Consider the following 5,983-nt stretch of genomic DNA (forward strand, 5'->3'; position numbering starts at 1 on the left):
ATTCACTTCACCTGCAGGGGACACGGTGGTGACAGACAGTGAGCAGGGCATCCCCTGGCCCATCCCTCTTGCTGCCATCCCACCTGGGGTCCACCTGCTCTGTGCATGGGGTCTCTGCTGGCTGAGGAGACCCCGAGGGCGGGCAGTGGGCTGGAGCCTGGCGCATGGCATCAGACATGGTTGGCGTGAGGAGGTTCAAGGAGACAACTGGGGTCAGGGTAGCAGAACCCTGAATGACCACACTGTGGGGGCAGCACGGTCACAATCATTTACCCGGGGACCGAGCGACCCGCCTTCTGTGTGTAGTGGTTGTACAGGGCCTCGTGCATCAGCACGCAGTGCTGTTTCTTCGATTTCCCAGTTGCTCGTGCCCACCGTCAGCTTACTGTACATGAAGAAGGTCCCGCCAGCCTTGGCCTGGGAGGGTGTGTTCAACTAGTTGGCCTGGGACTCAGGCTGCTCATTGCTCATCCACTCCACATGGATCTCCTCGGGCTAGAATCTATTCACAAAGCAGACAAGGCTGACCATGTTCTTGTCCTTCTCAAGGATGACCGGGGCCATGGTGTACACTCGAGGGGCCGGAGGCTGCCCTATAGGGGAGGGGGAAGGTGTTAAAGCCATCATAGAGATGGGGGCAGCCCATGCCCGCTGCCCTAAGACTTCCTGTCTTACCCTTGGCCTTGGAGACAGTCCTTACAGCAGGGGCAGGAAGAGCCCCGTTGTTGACAATGCACTTGAACTCCTTGCCAGAGAGCCAGTCCTGGTGCAGGATGGGGAGCACGCTGGCCATGCGGGAGTTGCCATTGTACTGCTCCTCCTGCGGCCCGTCCTTGGCTGTGTGCACCTCTGTGCCATCCACGAACCAGCTGAACTGGACTTCAGGGTCATCCTGGCCCACGTCCAACACCAGACAGGCCACATCCGGGTTTTGGGACATCATGAGAGTGTCCTTGGGCTTGGGTGGGAAGATGAAGATGGAGGGTCCTCCCAGATTTTCAGGAGCTGCTGAGCAGAGCTGAGATGAGTGACAGGGTGGTGGGGCCTAGTGGGTGCACTGGGCTTGTCCTTCCCCAGGAGCTCTCTCACAAAGGTCGTGCTCACATTACCTGCGCATCTACACTCAGTGGTTGCTCTTGAGCTGACATCTGGCACTGGAGAGAGCAGACAGAGTGGGGCAGGGTAACCTTGGTGCAGAGGAGACCAGTGCCCTGGCGAGTGGGCATCAAGGCCAGTTCTTCTTTGAAGCTCTGAGACCCACCACCTGAGCCTATGCCCAGGGACTGGTCTTCAGGGCTTCAACCTATGCCTGCCTTAGGACTGGCATGGGGACACCAGGGAGGGCACACAGCTGTAGCTCTTTAGGTGGGGAAGAATGGCAGGGATCACCACCCTGCCCTGCACCCCAGGGTATGTCCAGGACTTCAGGAGGACCCTGAGCCTGTCAGCTGTGGATTTGGGATGTGCTTCCTCACTTGTGCCCTTGCCCAAGGCTCACCGATCTTCTTGTCCACTTTGGTCTCGCTGGGCGTGTGGGTGATGCTGCAGCCATAATCCTGGCTGGGCCAGCTGCTGGAGGGCATGGTGACCATGCTGATGAGGGAGAAGTGGCCAGATGAGTGCCGCATGGGTGCGAAGGTGTGCACATCAGCCTGGGGGGCAGAGGGCCAGGATACTGCCACCAGCTCCGGGAAGAAATCCTTGACCATGCAGCCCAAGGTCACCGTGGAGTCAGAAGCATCTCTGGATTTGGGTGTCAGGGTATAGACCGATGGTGCTTTGGGGCTGGCTGCAAGAAAGGGGTCCCACGTGACTGTGTGCTTCCACCAAGTTGGTCAGTCTTCCCATGAGGCCCCACTTCTGCGCTGATGGGCACCATGGGTACCCACCTGATGGTCACAGTGGAAGATCACACCTGCCCAGCTGCCCAATCCCACCTTAGAGCTGCTGCCCCACAGGCCCCATGATGGGCCCACACTGGACTAGCACTTGGGTTACCCACTTCCAGGATCACCTCTAGTGGCTCTAGGTTCACTTCATACCCAGGGCTTCTGTCCCGGCCTGGTCCCCAGGCCAGCTCTCCGGGAGTCACCTGGACAGGCTCTGCCTGGGGGTGTCCCAGCCCCAGGGCTCCTCCCCCTCTGCTCACCTGCCTGCGTCAGACACGCGTGGCCCCAGTTTCTATTCTTACCCTGATGCCACACCAGGTCCAGTATCCTCCCTGGATGCCTTCCCTGCTCTAATCACCTTCTCTGTCATCCCTGTGCCAGTGCCCACCGCTGGCCCTCCTCCCCAGCCAGGCCCTGTTTTGGGGTGTGTTAGATCTGGTTGTGCTTTCTGCCTGGACCCTAGTCTCCCCCTCTCTGCCCAGAGTGTCTTGGGGCTCTGCTCTTGATTTCCTCAGGCTAGGTCTCTATGAGTGCCCCCCTATTCGCCCAACCACAGGGAAGTTTTCACAGGGCCAGTGTCAGGGCAGGTCCTGCGGCTGGCTCCCTCCCTTCCCTCATGGGCATGACTGCCTCAGCCCCTTCACTGACCTCCACAGACCCAAGAAGAGCCCTGGCCCAGCCCGGTCTCCTGCTTCTCTGAGTCTTGAGCTGCTGGCTCCCTTGGCCTTGATCTTGTGTCCAGTGAGCTCCACTGTGGCCTTCCCGCCCTCCCTGGCCCCTGTCCAGCTCCTCAAAGACCCTCAGGAGGCCCAGCCTTTTTTCCTCTCTGATTCCAGCTCCTCCTCACTCAGTCACCTAGAGCCAGTTCAGGAGCCCGTCCCCTCCTCGGCTCTTCTGGCTCCCAGCCCACCAGCGCAGGCCCAGAACAGGCTTTGTGAGAGGCCAGGCTGCCATCCCCCTCCACAACCCCCACCCTCCCCCGAGCCTGTCCCAAACCAGGAACCTCCTCAGTGGTGCTGGTGCTCTGAGCAGGAGCCTCACCTGGAGGAAGAATATAGGGCTTCAACTACTCAAGCCTGAGCCCTTGACCCTGCTGCTCTCCTCTCCTCTGCTCAGTTGTCAAGGCCCTGTCTCCTCTGTGGGAGCAGCAGGCCTCCACCCCAGCTCCCTGCCCCAGTGCCCACACCCAGTGCCCACTCAGTGCTTGAATTACACTTCTAGCCCCCAACGCTCAGCCCATGACTTCTAGCCCCCACCCCCTCCTCCCAGTCCTTCTCAGCCACCTACCCCTAGCTTGTTACTCACAGACCCCCTGTTCTCACCTTTCAACCTCTACTTCCACCTCCCAACATGCAGCCTATCCTTGTCTGTCCCCCAGTAGCCCACCGTGAACCTCCCTGTCATTCTTTTTTACTGCAAATAGCTGTCCCCAGATCTCCAACCATATCCCTGGGCCTCCTTCCACCGCCCAGCTCCCAGGACCCAGCTTTGAGCACCAGCACCGAGCCCTGGTTCTCAGCTATCTGATAGCTCCCAGAGCATAGTTTAAACTCCCATGCCCAAGCTCCCAGCCCCTAGTTCACAGCTTCAGCAACCAGCCCCTAGGCCTCAGCTATTTCTCCCATGCCTCAGCTTCAGCACCTAGCTCTCTCCCTCCCTGCCACTGGGCTGATACCAGCTCAGAGCAGCCCTCTAGGACTGAGTGAAACCAGCACAGTGGGTTGGTGAGAATGTTCATTTGTATGGAGTAGACAGCATCGTCCTTCTGCCTCGGCAGGGCTGGTGGTTTTGAACTGCTGACCTTGCAGTTATCAGCACACTGTGCCACCAGGACTGTTAGCTACTAGTTCACAGCTCACAGCTCACACCACCCAGCTCTAGCTCCCAGCCTCCAGGACCACACCCCCAGCACCCAGCGCCCAGCATCCAGACTTCGTGCCTACTTCTCAGCCCCCAGAATTCTCCCACTGCCCTCTGCTCCTTCTTCCAATCCCCCAGCATCCAAATCCCATCTGCACTGTCCAGTGCTGAGTCTCAAAGCTCCCACACAGCCCTTAGCTCCCAGCACCCAGCTCCAGCTCCCAGCACCTGACAGGCAGCACCCAGACATTAGTACCCAGCTTTCAACACCCAGCATCCAGCTCCCTGCAACTAGCACGTATCTGCCAGCACCCAGGATTCATTCTCCAGTGTCCAGTTCCCAATACACACCTCCCATCACCTGGGACACCCCCCCCCCACTCAGCCTCAGAGCTCCAGCACCCAGCTCTTACCACCCAGTTAGTTCACCAAGACGCTCAGCACCCGTCCCATTGACTCAAGCTCTCAGCTCTTATCCCTCAGAGCCCAGATCTTAGCACCTAGTGCCCATATCACAGCCCCCACCTTTCTGCCACTACCACCTAGTACCTGTTCTCAGCTCCTAGCTCTCAGGACCCAGACCCAGACCGAGACGCTCAGCATTCATTCACTGGTCCCGAACACCCAGCTTTCTTCTGCCAGCACCCAGCTTTTAGCACCCAGTTTTCGGTTCCCAGAACCCAGTTTTCAGCTCCAGCATTCAGCTCCCAGCACCCATCACCCTATACCCAGCTTGGGCTCCCAGCTTTCAGGTCCCAGCACCCAGTACCCAGCTTTTAATTACCAGCAATCAACACCCAGCTTCCCAACACCCAGTTTATAGCACTGAACTTTCTCCTCCCAGCACCCAGTTTGCAGCTCCAACTCCCAGCTGCCAGCGCTCAGCATACAGTTTTAGCTCCCAGCATTCAGCTCTCAGAACCTAGGCCCCAGCTGCCAGCCCCCAAGACCCAGCTTTTAGCTCCCAGCACCTATCACCCAATACCCAGATTTAAGCTCCCAGCTTTCTGCTTCCAGTACTTGGCACCCAGCTTCCCAGCACCCAGCTTTCAGTTTCCAGAATACAGCTCCCAGCACTCAGCTTTCAGGTGACAAGTCCCAGCTCCAAGCTTTCAGTTCTGGCCCCTGCCTCCCTGTACATGGATCCCAGCTCCTTGCTTTCAGCTCACAGCCCCCATGTGTCAACACCCAGCCCCCACCTTCCAGCTCCCAGCCTCCAATCTCTATCTGAGCTTCCAAAGACACCTCCCAGATCACTGCTTGTATTGCCCCTCCCACTGTGGTGCCTTGAACCCACCCCCTTTCTCAACTCCCTCCCAGCTGAGATCCTCCAGAGCCCCTGCCAGGCTGCTTCCTGCAGCCCTGACAATCCTGAGCTGAGCACTGGCCCCTGAGCTCCCCAGTGTCAAGATGAGCACTGACCTTCCGCCATGGCTGCATCTCACAGCTCCATGTCTATTCCCGGGATCCATACCCCGTGTCTCTTGTCCCCCTTTTCTGTCTCTGGTCACTAGTACTAGCGTTTGTCCATAGGAACACCTTACTGCCTCTACTGTCCTCATCCCTGGCTGCACCCATTTGATGATCACCCTCGGGAATACCACCTCAGACCCTGCCCTGGGATGGCTGTGGGTGACACATGTCCGAGTGGGGCTCTCTGGACACTGGGGAACCCCTCTGTGCTGAACCCGCCCCACCAGGACTGCTACACTGAACACCTGCTCTCTCTGCCCCTCGATCCTGCGCAGGCCTGCCAGGCATTGTTTTCTTCCCTTCTTCCCTGGAGTCCTTGCACCCCCATCCCAGCACTGTCTGCAAGGATCCAGAGCCCATGCACCCCCAGCCCTGCCTACCCTGGGCCCCTGCTACGCTGGCATCGCTGCATCCCAGCCACAGCGATGAGGTCCCTGCAATGGGCAGCTCCCACTTCTTTGTGGTCACCCCTTCAGTCTGCTCGGCCTGGTGGCTCCTCTGCTTGTCCATTCAGGACCTACCTGGTCCTGGCAGCTCCCCCTGAGGTCCCTCAACTCCCCCTCCCCTGGATGAGTCTCCACTCCCTAGGGATGGACCCCTCCAAGGGCTGAAACCACTAAGAATGGGATTGAAAACTGCTGGCACTGCTGGCTTCCCCCAGGGCCCTTTTCATCTGGCTGGTTTCTGTCTCAGAGTGGGGGGGGGGAGGGCCGGGAACCAGACCAATCAGGGCATCTCATGTGGGCTGGTGGGGAAGGGGT

The 5,983-nt window shown here is 58.9% G+C and overlaps 1 pseudogene; it reads right to left on the reverse strand.

Moving 5' to 3' along the window:
* Window positions 1-269: 269 nt before the first annotated feature.
* Window positions 270-5,181, reverse strand: LOC142435988 (immunoglobulin heavy constant gamma 1-like; annotated as a pseudogene).
* Window positions 5,182-5,983: the final 802 nt, after the last annotated feature.

The sequence above is a fragment of the Tenrec ecaudatus genome, unplaced genomic scaffold (assembly GCF_050624435.1).
Source record: "Tenrec ecaudatus isolate mTenEca1 unplaced genomic scaffold, mTenEca1.hap1 Scaffold_1206, whole genome shotgun sequence".
Classification (NCBI taxonomy): domain Eukaryota; kingdom Metazoa; phylum Chordata; class Mammalia; order Afrosoricida; family Tenrecidae; genus Tenrec; species Tenrec ecaudatus.